General features: G+C 37.2%; 1 long non-coding RNA gene across 1 annotated transcript in view; it reads right to left on the bottom strand.

The window, feature by feature from the left end:
* The window catches only part of LOC111934356 (uncharacterized), a 57,458-nt gene extending 30,988 nt beyond the window's left edge, over positions 1-26,470 (bottom strand). Inside the window, exons 1-4 of the long non-coding RNA XR_015275555.1 lie at positions 25,949-26,470; positions 7,703-7,771; positions 2,883-3,007; positions 2,271-2,355 (exon numbers count right to left, since the gene is read on the bottom strand). This is a non-coding gene — a long non-coding RNA (uncharacterized LOC111934356). The remainder of the gene's footprint in view (positions 1-2,270; positions 2,356-2,882; positions 3,008-7,702; positions 7,772-25,948) is intronic.
* Between the last annotated feature and the right edge of the window lie 400 nt (positions 26,471-26,870).

Raw genomic sequence — 26,870 nt, 5'->3', positions numbered from 1 at the left:
AGGTAGTAACCCTGCAGCTACAGCTATAATTATCAGGATTTAATGGTGTTTATGAATGACTTGCTATGAGTCAAAGGATAATAATACGTCTTATTAAAAATTTATTCCAAGTTATTTTTATAAAACTTTACTCATTTACGTGTCACCAATGATTGTTCTTCTAAATGAAACAATAGAACAATAAGGAACATTTAGGCTTCAAGAGAAGTCCTAGCACAGGGTCATTATATAATGACTCAGTATAAACAAACAACATGTAATCTTTGTAATATAGCAATTAAAAATATCAGCTTAAAAGTGAATTATAAAAATAAAATAAGCAAACCTAAAAGAATATATCTCTAAAAAGAAGACCTTTAGTGTCACATGAAAATAATGCTAAACTCCAGTTCTGATTCACTGAGATAGATGACCACAGATCTTTTTAGCAGCTAATGACTGAACATGATCCAAATGGAACTGCAGCCAGATGGCACATGAGATTCATGGAACACAGCTATCACACCAACCACAAACCTGAATGAGCTAATGGAGTTCAAGACACATTAACTAATGATTCCCAGGAAGTAAACATTGCAAATGAAAGAAACCCAAATAATTTTTTAATTTTTTGACAAACTTAATAACAATATACTCATGGGGAAAAGGAACTTCCTTGTTCTAGGTCACAGAAAAGAGAGATGGAAAATCAAGATCCTTTTCCAAATATTTTTAGCTAGTTATTGGTTTAGATCCAACAGACCCCATTTAATCTGGTATTTCTGTACTCTTTTCACTCAAAATTTTAGTCTCCAGCAGAATATTTAGACATCACCTAAATTTTGTCACCCATAAGTAAGGATTTTTTTCTTCTAGAAAAGTCTACATGTTGCATTATTTTAGCCCATGGGTAAGAGAGACATTTAAAGACTAGAAAACAATGATCAGGACTTCTACACTCTGTACATATCTACCATTAATATAATATCCAAGGAATTTCAGACTCACAGTTAAATGAAGTATATTGATTATTCAAAAATATACACAAATGTTTTTGAGTTGTCCTTTAAGACCAACTTCCTAAAGAGCTGTTGATGAAGCTCTGAGCCTTAGTCAATAGGGTGAGTTGGGAGTTCTGGTGTGTTTTCCTCTAATTTTCCATCTTAGCCCACCAGTTCAATGCAACACATAAAGGATTCTGCTTATCTTAATATTTTGGATTTCACACTGGAACAAAGAGGTTTAAGAATCAGCATTGCTTTAATAGGGACTGGTGAGGACACAGCAGAAAATGATTAAGGGATATGGGGAAAGAGGCAGCAGGTGCAGTGAAAGGAGAAGCAGTAAAAGGCAGGAGCAGTGAACTGTTACCCAACAGACACCAGTAAAAGTACCAACACTCATTTTTGCTTGACGAATATTAAAGTGCTTATGATTAAAACATGCTTTTAAAAATTGTGTTATGAGAAAGAAAATCTGAAAAAAAAGACATAAATACACTCCAATCAAAAATAGTCTCAGCATAAATGAATAACTGGAGACTTTTTAAACTCGTCACTCAATTCTGATCCTTAGCTAACCCTCAAAGACATGTTGTTGTAAAGGTTAATTAATTAAAGTGAACAGAAATGATTATTTGAGAGCTGCTAGGTAAGTGCAAAGTACTGTTACTATAGGTTAATATTTTGCTCTTAGGGCACAGCCAATCTTGACACCAATGTACATTACATTCTGAGACAAACAGTTTCAAAGCTCAGGCCTTAGCCCCCTTCTGCTGAAGTAGATGGGAATCGTTCTGCGGGTGTTCAAGACCTTTGGATCTGGCTCTGAGGATACAGCTGTGTAGTATAAAGCCATCTCCTAGCTCCATTAGCATGTGCCTCTGGCTCAAGACAGCTGATCTGTTTTGCTTCTCAGGCAAGCTAATTAGATCAGCAGATATAGCATAAAGCCTTTGAATCTTCAGAGAAATGCCACTGCTCTGGATGGGAGTAAGCACAGGAAACACAGGGAATTTGTATAAATGAGTCCAAAAGAGGTAAGTACCCAGTGGTTCCCATGGACATCATGGACATGCACAGATGCTCAACATCCCTGGCCACAGATGGTCATTAGTGTGTGTTTTGTCTGGACCTAAGAGATTTGAGCCGCTTCTCCCAGGTGACACTTTGATATCAGCAGGTCCATCATGTTACAATCAGACTTTTGTTCATAGAACTTCAGCAGTTTGTTAAGAGCAAGGTAAGAGTGTCTCATCTCCACACAAGCACCCTGACCCCCTGCAAACCCACCTGGGGTGAGATATGATGCACAACCAAGATATCCAAGAAGGCTGAGACCAGCCATCATTTATTTCTCTCTTCCACCCAACAACATCTGCAATTAGCAGAAACAATTAGACTAAACACCACCTCATTACATGGAACAGAACAGTCTGTGGCTTTCTTTTTGCAGCTTATTAAACTCTAGAACTTCCCCCTTATAATTCAAAATATCCCACATTTAGGGCCTCATCTGTTTGATGCAGGAGTCTGAGATGTGAAGGGATGAAAAGCAATGGTAAGTTCCTTTGGAACTGAGTTCAGTTCTGTTAAGGTTAAATCTAATTTAATTGACCATATAATTAAAAAAGTTATGATTTAAGAGCCTTGGACAGGCACCTTTATCATTTTATACTTGAGCAAATAAATAAGTTCAGAGCTGAATTTGAAGTCAGATCTCAAAATTTAAGATTGCTTGGACTTAACTATTTCACACATCACAAAAACTTATTTGTAGAGCTTAACTGGTACACCAAAATTTTTCTCATAACTGCTGTAATAACTATGCACAAAGTAAAACCTCAAGTGGAATGTGAACCCTGAAAATGCTGGTCCCTTTCGCTGTGACAGGGAGTGTTTTACCTGCTGCAGCACACTGCAAGTTCATCTGCTGAATAAGATCCTGGGCCAGAATTTCCCAAAGCTTGGGTACCTTGGGTTCTCCATCCATTTCCTCTTAAATCCTGCAAAGGGGCAACACTGACATTCTGTTTAAAATGAACAGAAGGGAATTATCTATAAAAATGTTTATTTAGGGAATATTTGAAAATAATTATAAATATTTTATCTGTCCTTTTCCACCAATTAAGGAAAAAACATGAGGAGCTGCCTGATTCCTCAGGTACTATCTTCCAAGGAAAATCAGTCTGGTCCAGATGAAAATGTAGAAGAAAAGTCAGCACTCTTTTCCCAGTTCTTGTGTAGAATCACCTTATCAATTAATAGCAATTAATAGGAATTGTAATAGTTAAAATATTTTTTTGAACAGACATATCAGACATAAAACTATCCTTTTCCAATAAACAAGGATACAGGTGATGCACCAGTAAAAAACCAAAATGCAGACAACTTCCTTCAACATGACATCATGTAATATTTTTAAATAAACTTGCATACAAAATAATCTTCCAGGCATTAAAATAGAAATTTTCTGATAATAATGCAATTATTGAAAGACTTATATGCATTGAAATTCTCTTAAATAAGGGCAATATTTTTTATTTCAATTTAGGCCAATAGTTGTTTAAAATAAAATAATATCCCTGTAACAGTTATGGGGAAACATTTATTTTCATTTTTTTGCATTTAAGTTCATCCTATTAATAATTCTTTTTTCCCACCTCCTCTCCTTCACAAAATGATGTTAAAAGTAAAAGAAAGGATGTTTGCCTACTCATCTCTATTCTTTTTATCTAGAACAGAGCTCTGCCCTCCATCACATTCCTGTAGGAGGATGGAAATTCAGCAGAAACAAAAACCAGGAGTGAAGGCATTCATTCACATAGATTTACATTCTAACTGTAGAAACATTTTATGGTTTTAATTTAGACACCACTATATTTTTTGGTCTCTTCCCTTCCATGCTACCATCTCTGTTTCCCTTTACACCTATATTCTTATTCCTCTTTGAAGCCTCCATGACTTGTAACAGCAATTAGAAAAGATTTTTTTCTATATGATTTCCGTCTTCTAAAATAAGCAGCTTGGCACAACTGTGTGGGCAATGTGTGCAAATTTGCATACACTCTATATGTTGGTTTTTCCCCCCAGTATTTTCTATATTTTTAAATCACTGATGTACAACAGAAAAAAAGAAAATACAAAATATCGCAATATATTAAAAACTTACATTAAATAATTGATTCATTACTTAATAATACTTGAAGTATACATTAAATTTAAATTATATCTTATATCTGTCAGAAAAGAAAGACTACCTAGATGTTTTATGGGGACAAAGTCTCCAGGGAGTGTCACAAATTCACTTGATGTCCGTAAGTAATTAATTTTCCATTTGGATCTCTGATTTAGCTGAAGGATGTGTAAATGCACATGCAGACAAGCAGTCAGGAATGGAGAGCTCTCTACTGACTATGCATCTGAGCATCTTCTCACCCACTGTGTATTCTAAAAAATATAGTGAAATGTGCTGTTGAAGAAATAGACACATGGTGCTGGTGTTTCCTACAGTCATGTTCAAAAACTAGACACAGGAAGTCTTTCTGTTTCAGACAAATCTTTCTTATTTTCTTCATCTATGACCATTCAGTCACACAGATCAGATTTTTTTGTAAGATGAGCATCCCCAGGTATTCTGGTAGCAGTGTGTGTTCCTGGGAAACAGACATTTGGACTCCAACCTTTTTTGTTATTACTGTATCAATACTTATAACCATGGTACCAGGGCCAGTTGGTTAATCTCTTATATCATTATATCAATTATTCTTGTGATGTCATTTCAACATATTTTTGTAAATTTTCATACAATTTTCCTTGCTTTCCTCTCCCTAAAATTTTCCTAAAACATCTTCACTGCAGTTTCAATGCACACAATTATTATTCAATTTATCATCTTCAAATTATGAATGAAAATTATATTTGAAACCAAAATGTTTTCTATCTTAAAATTAATAAGTTTCTTCTATTTTAGAATTTCACAGATTAGCATTTACAACAAATTTTTCATCTTGTTTTTGACTGAGTCCCTTTTCAAGTTTTTCATTTCAGCTGTTCATTTGTTCTGCATTTCCCTTTGCCATATAATTGCAATATAATTCCATTTCTATCACACAATTCCCTATGTATTCTTTCCTATGTATTGCCTCTGACTGGTTCAATGGAAGTGACACTTGAATCCAGCCTTTTCTCACACTGAGGGTTTCTCTGTTAAAAGCTCCACCTGAAGCAGCACCCAAAAGACCAAATCTTTGGTGAAAGGCAGAAAAGAGCAGTGATTACTTGAGAAGCTTCCTCCAGCCTTACAGAGCCAGGCTCCCATTTTTCTTTATCATTTATCATTCATGTTAGCTGATAGCTTTACTATTTTGCCAGCAATTACCCATTTCATTCTCACAAAGCCTTCCCTCCCCTCCTCCACTCCTGATCTAAATGAGGGACATCCCATTGTAGAAGTTGATTTGGGCAGGGATGAAAGCCTGTGCCTGATGTTGAGCTGTCCATGGAAGATGTGTTGCCCCCCTGTGCTGGCAGCCAGCTCACAGGACCAGCTCTGGGAGATCTTGGAAGGGAGAGGTGAGTCTGCCTCCTCCAGAGCTTGTGAAGCAGAGGAGTTCTCAGATGAGTTTTTCAATCCAGCTCCTAGCAGAAGTTTCACAAGCACACACAGATCTTCTGGATTACACCCCGGGCACAAAGCACAAGGCTTGGAGTTGATAAAACCATGAAAAGGAGAGGTTTGTGCTACTCTTCACCCACCTCTTCCTGCTCACCTTGAGCCTTGACACAATAGGTGCAGACTAGAAACCTTGAGCTTTCTCAACCTGTCCCTACTTCAGCCCCAGAAAGTGTTCATTTGTTAAATGCTGTTTATCAGGAAGCAGACAGCACTACAAAGCCCACATCCAAGCAAGATGAAGAGAGAAACTCTCCCGAGCTCCAAGTGCCCCAGTGGTGTCAGTAACTAAAGCCTTTTATCTCCTAGGGGGAACTAAGTGACTTGCCAGGTTTAGATCCACTTGACACCCACAGACAGGCAGGTGCCATGAACCTCTTACCTATTTGCCTGAGCCATCTCTCGGTGGAAAGAGAGCAATCTCTCTGTCTCTTTCTCTTATCTATGTATTGTTTCTATTCTGTGTAGTGCTGGATCATGGAAAACTGTTCTGTCCTACACTATAAGGTTTTGCTTTAAGGTTGTCCCTGTCCCTGTGATTCAGAGCTTGCTTTGAAGCAGGTTTGAAGATGTACACTAAATTATTATACTAAATTTTCTCCTATTTTGGCAGCCCTGTGTTGAAAGAATCAAAAATAAAAAAATTAGCTGTGCATTAATTTGAGAGAAATCAAAATGGAAAAGGCAACAGAATTTTGGTTTTGTTAGTCTTTTTTTTATAGGAGCTCTACTTGCTCTGTGACTTTGTTCACTGTGTCTATAAAATAGATACAATGTCTAACTTGTCTATAAAATAGGGATAATTACATTTTCTTCCGTGATAAAGTGATCTACAGTATATGGATTGATAGGGTACATAAGTTATGCGTTTTTAATATTGAGGGGATAGACCTGTACACATTTCAAGCTTCTTAAGAATTAATGTATCTGTAATAATATAAACTGTAAGGGCCTAAAGCTGAAAGCAGTTATGGATGTTTTTAGTGTATTATTTTTGAAGTTCAATACAAAGCGTCACAAGGCATTACATGTTTCCTGTTTGCAATCAAGGAAAATATTAGAAAATTTAAGAAAAAATAATAAAAAAAAATAAACTCAGAACCCATTCTGAAGGAAAAATTCTTGTTACATTATTTTCTTGCAATGCAGATTATGGGTCAACTCATATTTAATATTATTTATTTGAAGGTAAATATCCTCTGCTCTACAGAAAGAATAAAGGCTCTATTCATGAAAATGTTAGAGCGAGATTGTATCTGAACAACAAAGATATTTTTAAAGCAATAAAATATTAAACATATGCCAGTGTTTTCTTAGATACATAAATGGCCTGATATGGAAGACAGTCAGGTAATAGCTTTCAGCTGTGAATGTTTGCAACAAAATGTGTAGTCATATAAATCTCACTTGGATTGCATTGCACTAGAAAATCAAAATGCAGAACAGGCTGGTTGAAAGAGCTGTTAAAGTTCACAAATCTTTTCAGAAACCCAAGGTTGAGTTGATGTAGGCTGATTTATTAATTTGATTTCAAATTCTGGAAAATTCTGATTTTTGAGAGGATTATGATTTAAAGAAGCACATAAATTAATGTCACAAAATTTCAAAAATTGTTTTTAAAACAAATTTAGATCTCAAACTCACATCAAAGTGTTGTAAGTTCTTTTTAAGGAAATCTGATAATATAAAACTAACACATTTTGCCTATTTCTGGAGTCATTTCTATATCCAAATTGTTTCTAGTTATTAAATATATCATATATGTAAAGAAAGCAAGAACTGCAGAAACCCATGGGCCAAAGCTCAAGATGTTTGTCACCTGAATTTGAGTAGGTATGAGCACAGCCCAGTTCCTTTCTCTGATGACAGAAAGCCATTTTTCACCGTGAGGGTGGTGAGACACTGGACAGGTTGCCCAGGAGGTTGTGGATGCTCCAAGCCCAGCCAGGTTGGACACGGCCTTGAGCAGCCCGGTCTGGTGGGAGATGTCCCTGCCCATGGCAGGAGGGTTGGGATTAGATGATTTTTAAGGTCTATTCCAAGCCCTTACCATTCTATGATTCCATGATTTTTCGCCTCCTGGTAAGGTAGATGTGGTCAGCAAGCACATGTTCACAACCTGCTGTAGAAAATAACAATCATGACTCCCCTGCCGGCTTCCAAATGACTCCACCATCCAGCAAATTCACTCAGAATCTCAGAGCAGGCTGGGCTTCTTGCTCCATGCCTCTGTGGGCTAAGACAGCCAGCAGAACAAAGAAAACAAAAGGCTGTTCAGTGCAGACCATTCATCTGCAAAATGCCAAGTTTCCCACAGCACTTGGCTTCCATCAGCTGCAGCACTTCAGAGTGCACCACACTTATGGATCTTCTTTAGGATACAGCATAGAGTCACAGAACAGCCTGAGTGGGAAAAGACCCACAAGGGTCATGAGACCAGCCCGTGGCCCTGCACAGACACCCCAACAATCGCAGCCTGTGCCTCCCTGGGAGGGTGCCCAAACGCTCCCTGAGCTCTGGCAGCCTTGGGGCAGTGCCCCAGCACCCTTGAGGGGATTTCCTAATATCCAACCCAACCCTGCCCTGACACGGCTTCAGGCCATTCCCTCAGGTCCTATCACTGGTCACCAATTTTTTCTGAGTGTCATGAACTTTTTATCCCCTGAGTAGGCCCTAAAATTGATTTCCCAGAATGTTTCTTGTGTGTTTGAAAGTGATTTGGTTCCTCTCTTTTTGAAAGCTTCACTAATAACCCACTGAAGATTTCCTCATCTCTCTATTTGTGAATGGAGTAATATGGAATCTCTGTGGATAGAGACTCCTGAAAAAGAAAAGGGTCTGCTTAGGATGCTATGACTCCTTATCAAGTATGTAGCAGAAATTATTTTAGAGGACCATTTAATTCTGCACTTAGGTGTTTCTCATTATCAGGCTCTCTAGCACATGGATTAGTAGCAATTCTACTGTTCCAGAGCTTTTGTCATTAACAGCATCCCACCTCCAGCAACCTCTGCTAGTCAATAATAACAGCTTGTTTAAAAATAGCAGCATCAACTTGTTTGCACTGTTATTATCTGTGCATGGCTTATTTCCCCACAAGACTCTAGGATGGTCTCTGGGTCTTCTTTCACTTCCTTTTTCAAAGCATGTTTTAAGATCAGGAGAGAAGACAGACATATTTTTAGCAAATACTGCTAATGTAATTGCAATGCTTGTTACAGTCCCCAAAAGTAAAATACTGCAGTTAGAAGGAGCTGTATATTCATTAGTCAATAAAGTATTACCACACAATTTATTGAATTGTAACCCTATTTTTCCTTGATGAAGATGTTGTGTAGCTTTCACCTTCCTATAAATCTCAGTGATTAATTTAGCATTTAGAGCTGGAGTAAGAAACCCAGGCCAAATTCCAATCCACCCTTCCAGCATCATGTCCTCTCTTCTCACTTCAGACTCACACTCGGGCATTCAATTTCATTCTAACATAGTTTCAAAATTAAATATTGATACAAACAGTGGATTTTGTAGGGTTGTATCTTCCCTACATGCCACTAACTCATTGTCTTTATCCTACAATCTGACAACTACTCCATTCAGGTAGATGCTCTTGTTTATGAGTACAGAAGGTGATTCAAAAGGCATTGCTACACAGCATAAAGACAATTTATTATGCCAACGTACTGTATCTTCCTCTGTAGATTACCATAAATAATTATTGTAATACTGCACTGCACTGGAATATGTTTAAAGCTAATTGAATCAAAATGAATATACTTTTTATATTTTCTCATGAATTACAGTTAAGCCTTCTATTTTGTGACAGAAACCTAGAATTAAAGCAGAAGAAACAATTAATGTTATAATTATGTGTTTCTAAACTTATATTCAAAAGCATTGGCAAATTATTGTCAGAATATTTGCATACAAGCTGAACAATTAAGTTGTCAGCTGATTCTATTTCTTCTTATTTTTCTTGTTTAACTGGTTAATTTTTTTAATCTATTTTGTTATCAGAGCCAGTCAGAACTTTCAGCACTACTTCATTGCTTAATTTAAAATAGCATCAGTGGAGATACATTAGCAAAAGGAAGAAGAGAAATACATTGATATTTTTAGTATATTTCTCCTACTTTCCAAGTACCTGACAGTTCTGGAAAGTGAATTAATAGCATACATGGCAAAAGAATGGTAGACCTACTGTCAACTGAGAGCTGCAGTAAAACCTTGATTCAGTTGTGCTGGAGGTGGGATTTTCATCACACTGTTAGGCTGTATTTTTTCCCTAGCACAGCAAACTAATAGCTCTTAGTTCATTAGAAATATCATTAAATATTTCCTTTTTAAATAGGAAGAAACACTTGACCCAAAAGGGTAAATAGTTTGATTCTCATAAATAAAGGGTGAATTTCTCAGTGTTAGGAAAAATGAATAGTACAGCTCCTTTCACAAGAAGAACCCTCTGAAAACAATATCCCAATTTCCTGCAGACACTGTCAAATTGAGATATGTCACACATGAAAATTCAAGCCCATTTCTTGTAGTTTTACTTCTGTGTTGGCCATGACATTTGCAGATTTGATGTCTGCAAGAGGAGAAAAATAATCATAATTTAATTTGTGGAATCCACTGGCAAACACATTTTTTCTTCCTTTATTTTTTTTTCTCTTTCTTTTTATTTTTTAACCTTGAGTTAAACAATCAGATCTCTGAAAAAGCTATATTTAGATTTTTTTTTAATTGACCCATTATTTTGCTTGCTTTCACTGCCAGAACCCCCTACTGCAAACAAGGATAAGGATGCTACCTGGACCTCATTTGATGAATAGTTTTAATTAAAATATTCTGTACCATAAGTATTTTAATGTTACAGACAAACCAAAGGTATGTAGTAATAAATTAAATTATACATTCAAATTAATCTATAAATATGCTATAAAATTGACAGGATATTTTTAAGATAGAGAATGAGACATGGATTGCTAATTATGACAATTAAATATCATGAGTAAAAATAAATGACAATCAATATCCTAGAACCATTTTGTAAAAAGAAAAAAGGGAGGAAATATAATATCATTTAGATGTCTATAAAGGTGAAAAATTATTAACAAGTTAGAGTCCTGATTTTTCTATTGTAATAAAATGATAAGCAGTAGAACATTATACTTTTCATCACTGCTAGCCATAAATACTGTGCATATACTGTACTGGCACAATCCATTATGGGACTCTTCTATTTGGGTTTATTATGTTCAAGATAATAACATGTTTAATTTTTACTAATAAAATTTCCAGGGTTTCTGCTCACTCTGAGTCTGATCTAGAAGCCTGTGAACTTATTGAAAGCTTTTTTCTTTGCATTTAATGAATTTTGGATCAGCCTCTGCTTGAAAAAAAAATAAAAAATAGGCACAAAACCCAAAGAAAAGTCAACCAAACAGTAACAAATAAATGCAAGCTGCAGCTGTGCAGTAGTTATGCATGCACAATCAGGGCCTCAGCACCACTGGCTCTTTTTCTGTATGAGGAACCACCCAGGGTTCCTTCCTATTAGCAGATATCTGGCCCAAGCATTAGCTCACATGCCACAGGACACCCACCTGAAATTCTTTCCATAATTACTTCCTCACACCAGAAGAACATTAGGGCCAGCCAAGACACAGCACTGCTTTGTCTGCAGTTTGTGTTAGGGGTACTAAATGTGTAAATTGGGTGGAAACCCATTAAATTACTGTCTCAAAATTGTCTATTTTAATAGTATTAATGTCCCAGCCATGATATGAATTTACAGTCCATCTTCTTCACGACCATTTATCAAAATGGTAGAGGCAAAAAAAGTGAAGATAGGACTTTGTTTTTCATCCTGGAGATTTGGCTAATAGTCATTATTATATTCATATTAAAATCCTACTCCATGTCTTTCAATCATACATTTTTCTTCTAATTAAGGCATATTCACTTTTTTGCTAATTAGGTATTCTTTGTTGCACAATGTTTGCTCTAATCTTTTGGAATCTCTCTCAGTATCCAGTCATTGCCTTCATTACTGGCTCCCCTAGAATCCAACCAAAGCATGTTATTTTTTCTGCTAATTATATCCTCATTTACAGATTGTTGCCTTCTCTGATTGGCTCTTTAAACCAGTTGCTATGACTTCATTAGCAATGTCTTCTGACCCTGTTATTTCTTGTGACAGGATTTGCTCCACTTGTCCTGTAGCACTGTATCCCAGGGTCACTCCTCTCCTGGGTTGGAATAGTGTCAAACACGAAAGGTTTAGGGCAGAGAAAATCACTGCTGAAGTTGCTAATTACCACATGCAGCAACGGTACAAATTAATGCTTCTAGCAGTTTAAAAAAAAAAAAAAAAGAAAAAAAAGAGTATTTTAAAGGTGTCATTAACAGGTTAGTTTTTCATTCATATATGTGCTTGCAAAAAAAAAAGTCATTTAGTGTGGTTTTGCTTTCACAATCTCTCCATCAAATAAGTGTCTTAAACCATGTGAGGTTTCTTATAACGCTATATAGCAATAAAATTACTGAATAAAGCGTCATTGAGCTCGGTGATTTTAGAAGGCAAGTGCTTCTAAACAGATTTTCCTATTGTAACTTGAATTTCAGAATTTGTAGTGTATTAGGATTTGATTTCTAACCTGTCCTGTAGAAATAGTGGTCTCCCTTAAAACAAGGATTACATTTCCAGGCATTTAGAAAAAAATAAGTAATTATACAAGGACAACATATTAAGAGAAAATTAAAATATATGTAACTGCAGTGAAGTACTAATACAGTGCTTATATTAAGCTGGAGAATGGCATGAGATTACAATTTTCATGGGGTACAAACTGCATATTGTGCTAATTGTGTTCCCCACTTTTAGTCTCTTGCAAATCTGAATAATCCATTACCAGAACCAGAGATTCAAGCACATAGCAGAGTTTAATACAAGTTAGTTAATATGAAAAACGCTGTATCTAGTTGTTTGCAAAATTACTTTTGTTGATTAAAAGGCTCTTCAGAACTTCCGGCTTGTGAAAGGGTTTTAAATTGTCTAATGCTGATTGTGATTGCTATGCAGAAAAAAGGCAATGCGAAGCAAACCATTATATCACTGAATCTTTGTTAAGCAGGCCTTGAAAGTGCTTGACAGCATAATTAATCTTGTGATATGAACAAAGAAACCAACTCAATAGTATTGAAGATGCTTATTAAAAATACTAAATACCTTTTTCCACTTAAAAACCTTTTGAAATACTGTGGAAAGTGCCATTACCTTTTTTGTTTTTGCACTACTTTAGTCTAAAATTGATACAAGGGACACATAGCATGAGAAAAAGAAAAAACTGGATGACAATAAAAATTAGTTTGAAAAACAATGCTCCTTGATTTGGGGTGTCAGCTAAGCAACCTCCTAGCATTACAAAAGACTCCTGCATACACACACACAGTGTCCACCGCTGTTAGCTTCAAAAGTTATTTAAAATAATCACTGGTTGTCAGTCATATTACACTTTCAAAGTAAATCTTATTAAAATCATTTATATTTAAATGGATAACATCAATTTTAATTGTTGCTTCTGCCTTACGTGGTGGCTATACCGTATGATACCAGAACAAACCACGCACCTAAGGTTCCCTGATACAGTGGGATGTGTTTGGGGTGCAAGTTAATCCCAAATATACTGAGGGGAGCACTACAAAGATATGGAGAGTGTGCTGTGACAGGGGCTGGTAGAAAATTTATCCACTGCTTGTAACGTGCATGTTTGCAGCAAGCAGAGACAGAGGGAACCAGGCTTTGCAGAGGGAAGCTGCTGACTTTCAGCTGAATGTACAGTCTGTTTTGAAAATTCATTAAAAAATTACTATCATGGAACCTAATGTTTAGGAAAAACACCACTTTTGATGCCCCTCAATTTATTAAGAACCTGATGCTGCAGCCAATGTTAACATTATCTCTTTAAGGCCAATTTATCTGTTTAATTCTGGAAAGCATAATTATGCAACTAGGACTCGATCTTGCAAGACAAACAGAACTAGGGAAAGAAAAAAAAGCAGGCACTGTGGCAGATATAGCCCAGCAATTCTGATCCTTTTTAAGACAGAAGGTTGGTCAGAGTGAGCTACATGACTGGTCACAAGGGCTGGCTGACTGGAGCATACACCAGGAGCCGGCCAAGGAGTCATTCTGGGAGGATCACAGTTTTCTGGGAGATGGCATCTCTGGTTTTAGTCTCCATGGCCTCTTGATGCCATAAAATATGCTCTTCTTGTTTTCTAATAAGGTAAACTGTTCTGTATATCCAGATAAAGAACTGCAGAGCAGGAAGAATACAATGAAAGAACCAAAGCAGCAGCTCTGAACTTCCTTTCAAGCCTATCTTTTTAAGCACTGTATGTTGACTATGCCTACTCGTTAACCTGCCAATCTAAATTTTCTTTCCTGATTCCTGAGCACTGAAGGTTCTTTCTCTGAGCAGCAAAGTTCATTGTGTTATGAAAAGAACCATACTGCACAGTTCTGTCTCATGGCAAATCCTCCACACATAGACAAACACCAAGCACTGACACTATTTTAGACGGTGTGATCTTTGGAGAGAATGCTGCCTTATTTCCATTGAAATTATATGTAGCACAGTGCAGCCCTGCTTCTGATCCAGGGCTGCAGAAATTAGTTAAAATACATTTACCTGAGTCAGTAGTGAGAAATCAGCAAAGCTTAGTGCATCAAGCCCACGAGCAGGAGCCTTCCTTTAAACTTTCCTGATGCTGGCAGTTGCAGTCCTCCATGAAAATGCCAAACCTATTGACTAAAATACAGGTCAATTTTGCAGGTAAATACACCTTACTTTGTCCTACCTTCAAGTTTTTCAGTACTCTCCAAAGACATTAAAAGCTGTGTTTCATTTAAATAACCGTGAATCAACTCTGAGGCTGATTGTCCTTGCTCAGGCAAGGCTTCCTGTGACATATGGCAATCTTGCCTGAGCACAGACAGTGTAGGAGGCTCTGATGGCAATCGTTACTGCAATTAGCAAACCACACTACCATATTCATGTTTTATTTTATCGTTCCGATTCTAAACACTGGACCTTTTCTTGAATCCTCTATGTACAGAACTCCCATTAATTAAAATCAAGCAGCAAGAAATATATAAAAAATCAATGGTAGAATATGACTCATGTTATTTAATTAATGGGTAATTCCTCGCGTCAATATGCTGAGAAAGCTTGAACTTAACCTTTAGGATTAAAAAAATTCACCATGTGAGAAAATTTGCTTTTTCCTAATCATATTTCTTCTTAACAGATTTTAAAAACACACGTAAAATCTGTTGGCAAAGTGTTTAAGTACATACAATCCCTAAAACTGTAAGTAAACTATTGCTATCTGTATCAACTTAGATAATGGCAGAATCAAAAACCACCTACAGGTGCACACATACAGGAACACACAAAATGCTGCAGTGCCTTCAAATGAGCACAACATCAGCCCACCACCTACACCTTTCTCCTCTTTCTGTCTTTCCTCATCCCTTTTCTTCAAAATTACCACACAGGTGTCATTTGATGAGCTATGTTAAGTCTAGAAGCACATGGAGACAAAGTCTGTATTTCATAATATCTCAGCAATATGGGTTTTGGCCTTAAGGGTACATTCATTCAAACAAGAGAATAGCAGTAAGAAAGCCCATGAGCAAAATCTTAGAACCTCACAAAAGGAGATGTTCATTCAGGGGTGAACATTTTATTTCAAGTTTAATAAATTTCATTTTCCAAGAATTTCCAACTCACACAAATTTGTCACTAATCATCAAATCGCAGATCCTTTCTTTCCTGCTCACAATGCTAGGATAGGCACTCCATTCCTCACTATCAGTTAAAGTGGTTTACTTTCAGCTACTGCAGTTTTCCCTCAGTTTAGATAGTTACTTCCTCCTGGTTCTTCCTGGAAGCTGTTAAAAATCTTGCATCTACATTGTCCTAACTTACTAAAGGCAAAAACATCCCTCTTATCCATAGAGGTCTGAAGCATCACTAATGGTGGAAGGATCATCAGGAAGCCTGAAGACAGCCTTGGAATCCTTACATGCCCTCTGAAGGACTCTGCTTGGGGAGCCCAACATCCAAAATCACCCCGGGCTCACAAAACAAGGCTTGATCCATAATATTTCCTTGTGATACCCTCAGTGTCATTCTCTTTTACTTTAAGAACTATTTATAAGAAGGCAAGATGCGGATCTGTTTTTTTTAACCTTTTATAGTGACTTTAGACACCAAAACAGTCATTCTTGCCACTTACTCAGGGGGAACTAGAGGGACCTTTTGAAGCTCAGGGAGTTGTTTTCTTCCTTTGGCACCCAGACATGCAGATTCACTGGGAGGGAGTAATCAGATAACTGAAACTACAGACAGCAACCTGACACCACACTGGACTCCACTAGACCCCTTCTAACCCATTTTAACCTCATTTTTCTCTATAGCCAGGACTGGAGACTCACGGCAGGAAAAACTGCCCTGTTGTGAACAGCAAGTATCCTGGGTTAAGAAGAGGAGCTGATGGATGCTAGGCCTGGAAAAGCTGCCACAGATAACAGATGAAGGGCAGAAGACTTTTATTTTCATTTTTATTTAATTTTTTTTTCCTTGAATCTTGCAGGGAAAGACACAGTCTATATTATTTTGTAGCTTTTAGCACTTTGTTTACCAGCCCAGAGGTAGGATTCTTTATCCAGGTATGAACAAGGGCCCCCAATTTTGTGTGCATATTTTTTCCACAGGTAGGGCTGATGCTATGGGAGCAGCCTCTATTTCTCAGGCACTTTGAAGTAGAACATGACCAGAACAGTCTGTGTTTATATTCCTGGCCTTGAAGGATTTTGCACCAAAGGATAGGTGCACCAAAAGAGGGTCAATGAGTGTATTAAATCTGGATAAACCTGAAGCATTCCAGATGCCCCCACCCCAGTCAGGGGGGCTGTAGCTATGACAAGCCTTGTTCCCAGCCTGATCTGGCTGCAATAACAAAGGAGCTGCGTGAAAATAGTACCTAGGAGTGAATTTTCACTGCTGTATGCTGACTCCAGTAAACTGGGATCTGTTATGTATTCTGAACGCACCTTGACTAATATGTGCTGGCTTGTATGTGAATGTCTCCTGTTTGTTGTGTTTTTGGTTTTTTAATTCTCCTAATGGACCAGGCTGCCCTAGGAATGTCATTATATGCAGGACTACATGATCATCAGTACACTCTCAGTGCGAGGCAATGCAGCTTGTTTGTACTTGACAATAAGAAGTTTGTACAGTTAGGCCAAGAATTTCTGTGATTTAGAGCACCTTTCTCAAAGTTCTTAGTTCCAACATTCCCTTCCTCTTGGAAAGCTGAAGAGCAAGGCCACCCAAACATTCCCTGTTCCTGGCAAGAGTGACATCAGAACATCTCAGTGCAAGACAAGAGTACTTCATAAAAGACACATTTTTCAGTCACAGTCCTTTCACACGGTGGAAATGAGGACAGACAGTATCAGAGGACTCACAAGATGAGAGAAGGATGAAGAACCTCAGTAAATCTTCCTCTGGTCAAGCCCTGACATTTGTAAAGTATGCAGAGAAATAGTACACCTCATCTTATTCCTTATAGTCACCCTTCTTGGACCAAGAGTAAACCACAGTAAACACAGGAAGTTTGGATCACATCAGCCAGGGAGAAGATAAATTCCTGTTGTATGACTGCATCTCACAATGGGAGCACTTTTTTCACTGGTGGCATATTCCAACCTGTATGGCCAGAGCAGAACTGGAGGAAACTATTCTTGGCAAGAATGACTGTAAAGATGGGGAGAAATTATTTTTAAAAAATTAAGTAATGAGAAAGCTAAGGAAAAGCAATTTAGTGTTTCATGGCTTGTTGAAACAACAAAGGGGGTTTAGGATCATAGAGCTGGAGGACTAGGAGGATCAGGAACCCAAATCTGGGACAGAACTTGCTGAACACAAGAAGTGTTGAAAATGGTACATGGAAAAAAAGGTCACTAAGAACAGCAACATAAACATAGCTGGAAATTGGTAGAGTGTTGTAAGAGAAACAGAGGTAAAATGAGAAGCTAGAAAGTACTAATTCTGAAGATGAAAACTGAATGAAATTATAGCCTATGTTAACTGCCCAACCTTCCCTTTCTCCCTAATCACTTTTGGATTCATTGCCCTATGTGACACAGCATAATTAGAGGTAATTATAGCAATACAGATTTCATGAAAGTTAGCTGTATGAAGAAAGACCTCTACAGCATCTCTACTATGTGTAGAAAAGGCAGACACACTACTTTCTTCCATTTAGCAGAAGTCAACTGGCCACTCAGCTCCCTCCTACTCCCAGCACTGCCAGACCCTGCCCAGCCATGGTGGGGTGAGCAGAGAAGATAAAGGTTTTATGCCCAAGAGGTCAGGCCTCATTTGTTCTCCTGTTCATGAATGCATCATGATATTCTATTTAAATGTGAAGACTTTTAAGTGAATTATGAGTTGAGAGCTTTACTTCACATGCAAACAATAATGAGAGCTCATTTGTTTGCCACTAGAATTCTAATTATTCTAATGATCTGCTTTTTAGTTTACTATTGTAGACTGGAAATTATGAAGGGGAATTTACTTTTGATTAAGATGAGAATGAGAGAACATAGTCTCAATGATTTATGTGCTTGTGAATTTTGACAGAGTATAAATTTACTGGTTTCCATGAAATTTCAGTTTTAGAATTAAAGATACAAGATAATAATGTGAATTGTCACTTAGAAATTAACTAATTCTTCAATTAATTGCAAAACTTGAAAAAAGTAAAATTCCTCTACATTCTGAGCTTCCCCCCATGCAATAAAAAATTGTGTCAGTAGTGTCTAAAAATTACTCATAAATGCAAATCTAACAAATCCTGAAGGAGCAGTCTTACATAAGAACAAGCTGAGCTTTTAAAAAGCCCACGATTAACAGCACAAAAACATGTGCAAAGATAGGAGACACATTTTTTTTTTTCCTACTCAAAATATAGCATATGCCATTTCTAGTGACAATGTTTGCATGCTATCAGAAGTCAAAGCAATTAAGAAATTTTTCAAGATCACTGCTATGTGCAGAATTATATTTACATTGGAATGTATTTGAGACACCATTCTAACAATATCTTGAATTTTTCACTGAAAGGTCAGCTGGTACATTTTGTCCACACCCAGAAAATCATAGGTCAAATAGGATCTGAACTCAAGGTGGGAAATTCTCAAGTACTGTCTTTTGATGTTTGATAACGGGTCAGTAAAGAAGACAGACAACCTTCTAGAGGTGCAAGAAACACAGATTTAACCATTACATGATATCTCATGTATGGACATAATGTGTTTTGAGTTACTATAAGTAAAATGAGCAGTATGGAATATGCATTGCAGTTAAACTGATTGCTGAGCAAGGCTTCTTGCCATTCACACACATAGGTAGGAGCTGTTCACCATGATTCAGATGTAAAAGGGGAATTTAAGGACAAAAATACTTGGTACATCCACAATGCAAACTCCGACATCATATAATTGTGCTGGACAGCTCAAGTTTTAGTTATTTAAATTAGTGAGACTGATTAAACACTGATTATAAATTTAGAAGTTAGCTATCCAAATTTATAGATATTTTAGAAGGAAGGGCTCATCAAAAATCAGTATTCCAGCACAGAGGCCCCCTGCTTGTAGCTCTGGTTTATTGGTGAGCAGTTCAAGAGAAAACAAGGGGTTTACACCAGAGCTACCCATAGATCTCAGTTGTTTACAGAAGAGATGATCTTCCCAGGTAACTGCCTGCACTCTCTACTTGAAATACATCTCCACTGGTAGAGCAACAGATTGAGTTTGATGGATATTCTTGTTGCATTCTGAGGTGTGAAGAAAAGGCCTGAACTGTGCATATGCTATAGAAGACAGTTTTCGCTATTACTTCTGGTGGCTCATTGTAGCTGTTACTGCTTTGTTCACAACCTTTGCACTCCGTGATGTCTCTTGAAAATACAGCATTTATTTCACTGGTTGCTTTCAATTAAAGTGGCATTTCTGCTCTGAAGAAAAATCTGCAAAATGCCATTTGACTCAGGGTTTTTTTTTGTGACTCCCAAGCGAATGTGTTCATTTCATGTGTGTAAATGTGAATGCCAGCTACACAGGCACAACCTGAGAGCTGAGCTGGTTCTTTCCTTTGTCGTGTCTTTGTGATTGTGCCCTTAACTAATTCCTGGGCTGCCTCAATGTAATTGCTTGTACACAGATGTGCAGAAGGTAAAAAGAATGGATATAATCCATCTTGTTCTACCTTAGTGGTTTTGTATCTGTGGTTAAACAGGAATATAAACAAGTTAAAAATAAAAAGTTTGGGTTTTTTTATAAAACAAGCAGTTAGGTATGCAGGAACACACACCTAGATATGCCAAAACAGTATTTGCATGACAAGTTTTAAAAAGTTGAATTTTATTTTAAAGTCAGGAAGGATCACATAGTTCATGAGAAGGTTGTCCATGAATGTGAAACTGGGTGGGGTTTTTTTGTTTTGTTTTGTTTTTTTTTTTAAACTCAACTTTTATAAATAGGTAAAATACAACAATATTCCCTATACTGCAGATAGAAACAACTGCAAGCACCACTTGGTATAAGGAATCTGAAAGCAACTTAAGGCAGAGAGGATGGATAAAAACTGGATACAGTTACATCTGTACCAAAGGCAGATTGGATCTTAAATCCTCCAGAATATCTTCATTTTCCATTTCCAGGTATTCCCTGAGCAAAGAGCATTTCTGAAGAATATCCCATCTAACCAAGACTGATACTTTTCTTCACATTAATCAGTTCTAATCATCCCACTTGGATGGCATGAAAAATACATTTTAAAATGAAAAAAATCCAGTAGGAGTTGGAAAGGACATTTCTGATGCATTCCCACACAAACATAGAGAATCTTTACACAGAGCTGTGCTCAGTATCAGAATTTCTCAAAACCTAAACATGCTGACTTTATTTCTTAGAACAAACTGGGGATTTTTAGAGCTGGTTTAAGGGTTTGATGATTGTGGGAGAATTGGAATAGTAAGTCTATTTTAACTTTCTATTTGTACCATCATAAAAGGCATTCTGTAGAAATGAATACTTATTCAATTGAAAAGCTATTGATGGCATAAATAATTAAAAACAGGAGTATGAAAAATATGGGTGGCATCATACATACTATAGATACCTAGTGCTGTGTGATATCGCTTATCACAATAATTTTTAAGTTAATTTTTATTAGACACACATAATTTAAATATTTAATTCAATACTCCAGTTTTCACAACACAGTTTTTAGGGAAATTGTACATGAGGCACTTGGTTTTATAAGTCTGAATCTAGACTTGGTTGTTTTGGCATCCAGGTACTCCATGCTAAGTGACACTAAATCTCTTTAGCCTCACAGATCAGTAATTTTTTCCCCTGTTTCTTATACATGCATTTTTATGTCTCTCCTACAATTTCCTTTATGGGTGAGCAAGACAAAACTGACTGCCTGGAATATTGCTCAATGTGTATTGAGATTACAATAATTCAGTTAAGCACAGGTCCATATATCTACCATAGGATGCTCCTCCGGATGTTCCTGTATTACTTTCCCACATAGCAATTAAAGCAGCTTTAGGAATAGCTTGCCATATATTTACCTTGAATGGACTGCATTCTAATAGAGGTCAGCTGCAGCCATGAATTTTATGCCCACTGTATGAAAGAGCAATATCAGTCCATCTATGCTGGCTAAAACACTCCTGCTGAGCAGATGGCTGATTCACTGTCTTGCAGATTCTTCATGGCCAACTTTTAAGCGTAGTGACTTGCCACTAATAAGACACAGGTGCTGCTGTAGAAGAACATGATGTTCTTTCATATTTCAAAACAGCATTTCCACTCCAAAAAATACCAGTGAACAGTTTCTGAGATGTTCAAAAAGAATATCAGCTGATCCAGAGGATTCAGCAACAGCAGTAGAGGAAAGGTTTTGCTGTAATTCCCATAAGGATTTTAATTACACTGTTTTGTCTTTTCAATTGGAGACAGCATTTCCTATTGAACTGCTATTATGGTATTGACAACTCAGGTGTTCAGCTTTATTCTTTTGCACTGAGCAAGCAAATTACTTCATATTTATATCCTGAACTAACATTTCAAGAAGCTATGAATGGATTGATGCTGCTGTGGATATGTTACCAACCCCTAGCACTTTGCTGTTGAATGTAACACTAACCAAAACCAGCAGCTGCCATTTCTTTTCTGATCCACTCTAAGAATGAAATACCTTCACAAGGATTTTTTTTAAATATCAATTACTATTATTTTGTCACATTAGAAAGCATTTTAGAGCAGGATTCATCTGCCCAAATATAGATGAAGCCATCTGCACCTGAGCTACTTGTGAGGGCTCCCTTTATAGTCACTGGAGAGAAACAGACACTTTTAGAGTGCAATTGATCTTCTCTTAAGATTGACAGCAACACTGTAGACATCTAAAGTTGGATGAGATTAATAGTGTCCCCAACATTTGTTAAATTATGCAAGATTCTATATAAATAGAAGACAAAGTCTCTTCCCTAAAGAGCTTTCATCTTCAGTCAATACATTCCCAGAACTGAGCATCTAAATTGCTTGTCTTTGTCAAGTGCCTCCCTTTGATGTTATTCCATAAGGTGTTCTCTGGTTTTCCTGGACAACCACAGCACTCACTTGAGAAAGCAATACATTCAGGACAGGGAGCAAAAGAATTGCCAAGAGCAGCTCTGAGAGCTATTTTTCCAGAATAGTGATAGGTAACTTTTTGAAAAGTTTTTATTTATCTTTTTAGAAGTGAGTTGTATTTTGTCAATTTTTACTGACAAGCTGGTAAGGCAAGTACTTCAAAGTAGAATGAAGAACACTGTTTGCCTTCAAGAGCCCACTCTTCCCACATATGCTGATTCCTCTGGGAAGACAGCAAAGTGAATTAGTGGCTTCCTCCTCTTCACTACGCTGTGACATGCATGCACGTACACCAGCACAGAGATTATGGGAATCAGAAACATTTTCCAGGTCTTGGACACAGCACTGAAGAAGCAGGAATCACAGGCAATAAAGACTTGGCAGTAGGCTTAAGCTGAACATTATCACCACTCCTTTAGTTAACAAAACTGCAGCTCAAGGGGAGGGCACAATTGGATTTTCTGAGGTAACCAGCTGATTTTAGAGGAGAACTAGAACAGCATCTACACTCACATGGAACACACTATTAGAATATTGGAAAAGTAAGCTTTTTGGTGCCTTGCCTTGTAACAAATTAACAGGAAAGTTCTGGGTATTTATAACAATCAAACTCTTACAATCCAGTTTCTAAGCCAAAATCATATTTTATGTATTGCTATCATAGGAGATCAAGGTGTTTGAATGAAGTAAAAGCTAAATTCTGAATCGCAGATCTGCACCACTAAAGTGCATATGAATATGGGAGATATTTATCTTAGATTTTTGTTATAGAAATACTAAAATACAGCCATCTATGTCCATATTTCTGTGGAGTACATGAATGACTACAGAATTGTTATAATTAACATTAAAAAGTGAGATGAAAAGCACAATAAGCTTCTATGTAAGGATCAGAGAGAGGGAAATATTTCCAGGTCCAGTAAAAGAAAGAAACAACAAAACAAAACCAAAAACCAACCAACTAAAACTTTGCCTGTATGATCCTGAATAATCAATCTCATTACTCTAGAAAAATTTCACAACAGTGTGCAACTACTTCAAAAAGATTTCTGATACATGACTCCCATTATCGTTGAACATAACTTTTAACACCAGACACAAGCTGTCCTTTCACAAAGTTTCACAACAGTCACTATTTTTCCTCTTGTATTTTTCCCATGCTGACTTCAATAAAGCTAAGCACAACTTATTGCAGAAGTCTTTTTATAAAATTTTTGTGAATTCCAAAAATTAAAATTTTGCATTCCTTAACTTACCCTGCTGGGCAGGTGCATTAAAAGCCTATTAATATTTTGCTTATAACAGCTGGGAAAGACATTTCTTTTAATTCAAAGAACTTCCTCTCTGATAGACACCAGACAGGCAGTTTCCCAATGAGTTATACACAGACTGAAGCCTAACCTGTGGGAGAAATAAGCAAATCACTTGCTCACAGATGAGAGGTAACTTTGTCCAGAAGCACATCAGGTTTATCAAGTCAGTGCAGGACAGGTCTAATTTGCTGAGCTGGACTCTAGAAGATGTAGAAAGCTGATTATTCTACTGAATACAAGGTATCATAACTAAAATAAACAACTCAATAATTATAGTATCTACAATAACAACTTCAGGATAAGGTGTATTTATACATCTCAGTAAACAAGCTAAACCAAAGCCCCAGAATTTTTAAAGATTTTTTCCTACTTCTTATATTTTGTCACTGGGCAACTAGTCTAGAGAGAACATTCTTGTTCAGTGCCTACAATCTCTTGGATGCATATTTAACTATTCAAATTTAGCTAACATACTATTTTTACTAAAATATAAAGCAAAACAAGATCTCAGTCACAGCCACAAAATCTTTTTTAATGTATTCCTTGTGCTACTTCTGAATATTAATAAAAATTAATAATTAATTTTGCCTTTGGCATTGCAAGATATACTAGTTTTAATTAGTGTACTGTACTCCTATACAATTAAAAAATAATTGATGTCCACACTTATTGGCGGTCTCTGTGATCTCTTTTCCTGTTGTTGTCAACAAATGCCTCAAAAAACAAGTTCAAGAATGTTTTGCTGTCCACTTGATTTACACACCAAAAGTAACAGACAAATCTTTTATGATGAAACAGAACAGTTTTCTGTTTAAATTATACACAAGTATATTAACTAGAAAGAAAAAATTAAAAGCTGATGGCTCAAAGAAATAATGGAAAGGCTACCAAAATGTTTAGTCTATCAACAAATTTGCCTGGAATGTATCAGCAGTTGACAGTATTTTAACTTAAATGCAGTGGCCATCTTGTATTTGTTACGTCAATCCTATTGAGCCTTTAATGCTGATGTCCCTCTTGATCAGTTTCAGTTATTTAAATTCAGCATATCATGTTGTTGTTCTCCTACATCACATTAATTGTACCATGAATTATTTCATTATATAACACTAAGGTCTCTCTTTCTCTCAAGAACAAGTCAAAGAATTAAAGTCTAAAATCCCAAAGGGAAAAAAAATATCTAACTTCCCTTCAACATATTTGCATCAGGATCTTGAATAAATATAAGTGGGGTTTTTTTAATACAGACACTGAAACAAAGACATTGAATCCCAGATGTAAATTCTCCAGCACAATTATGAAACAGAACAAAATACTCATATGGCAAAGAAAATCTCAAACTGACTATTCCTTATCTAAGCCAAAAGTCCATGCTTGTAATTTGAATTTGGGTCAGAAAATGTACCCAGAAGAGTCATTCTGGGGCATGACAAAAAGCTAACTAAAAATTGTTGAGCTTATTTTTTCAATATCACAGGAATACACACCTAAAATTTCGGCACAGGACAAGGGCCAGATAAACAAATAAGCAGAAGAACAAAAAGGATTTAGACAACATGGAACTATTTTTTTTTCTTCATCTAATCCACATGCTTGTAAAGTAGTGAACATGAAAAATCAGCAAATCTGATATTTATTTAATTAATGCTTTTATAATGATTAATGATCTCAATAGTTATTTTAGCTAAAAATGGATAATAATTCAAGTAATGCATTTAAACAAATATCACTGAAGAACTGAGAGTATTAAAAAGTACATTCTTATTTCTGAGGATTTTTCAAAGTTACTTCTCAACAACTTTTCTGGCATGGCACACAGAAGTCAGTGGCCTCAAATGAGAGGAATTCAAGTGTTTCTTTGTGTGATGGGAGGAACATCAAATCAGTAAATTCCCTCTGAGGTGTGAGCTGTGTGGGGGATCCCCATGCTCACAACATGGGCAGCCTGGAGAAGTTGAGGCTGGAACTGGATGGTCTTGAAAGTCCTTTCCAGCTCCAGCCTTTCTGTGAGTCTGCAAGGCCCAAACCACTGGGCCTGCTGCTCCTCCTGAAGGGGTGAATGCCTCTGTTACCACCAAAAAACTCAGGAGCTGCTTATTTTGGAGCAGAAATCTGCTGTAGATTTAGTGGCAAATCTTATGACTGAGATAAAACAAACAAGAAAACAACACAAACCAATAGATCAGAGACACAGACATCCTACCTCAGGGAAAGACTGAGAAGCCTGATGGCCCTCACCGCTGCTGTCATGCTGCCAAGCAGCTGAGGTTTGCTGTGGGAAATACAGGACATCTGGAGACCTGCCAGGTCAGACAGCACCAGGAGCCTTCTGTCCCTCTGCCCCTGGATCCCCTGCACTGCCCAGGGATGTCCAGCACTGCCCAGCACTGCCCAGCACTGCCCAGGGGCTCAGGCTGGCTCTTGGCTTCATGGACACCCCCCGCTTGCCACCACTTGAGGGAGAGGCCATGCTCCCCACAGCTCCCCAACGCATCTCTTCACAAAACATCAACACTGCAGGAGCCTTTTGCCTTTTACACAAGTTGAAGCTGCTGCCTGATCGGGATTTTTCTCCCTTCAATGTAGCTACCCAGGAAACAAATCCCCAAAATCTCCAGAGCGGTCTGCTGGCTCTCACAGATCCATTGGTTGTTCATCCAGGCCCTCTGCATGGCACAGGAGAACTCAGACACCTTTCACTCCCCCATCTCACCAAGCTGAAGGCTTGGGGTGCCTGAAAAGGCAAGATGAAGCTACATAAAAACTTCACCTTTTCATTAATGGCAGCCAAGAGACCTTGAAACCTCCCCTGGCTGTAACAACAGCACACCGTGGGCCAGCTACCACCACCTCTGCAAGTGATCATGACTGCAAACTTTAAAAGCTTTAATGCTGTTTCATTAGGTGGATTTGTGCTAAAACCGAATAACTGGGAGATACTGCTTCCAAAATTCCACTTTCTAGTCAAATGCCTGGGGTCTCAACATACAGCTTAGTAATTCTGGCACTATTTCTGACCTCATTAAAGCCACAGGAACTGCAGAGCAAGTTTATCAAGTAGGAATTAAATAGCATGGGTGGGAGTGAGATGTTTTTATCAAGTTTGCTTGAACTTCCAAAATTCG

The sequence above is a fragment of the Cyanistes caeruleus genome, chromosome 12 (assembly GCF_971803275.1).
Source record: "Cyanistes caeruleus chromosome 12, bCyaCae1.hap1.1, whole genome shotgun sequence".
Classification (NCBI taxonomy): Eukaryota; Metazoa; Chordata; class Aves; order Passeriformes; family Paridae; genus Cyanistes; species Cyanistes caeruleus.
Note: the sequence above shows the minus strand (reverse complement) of the source record. Positions and strands in the feature narration are given on the sequence as shown.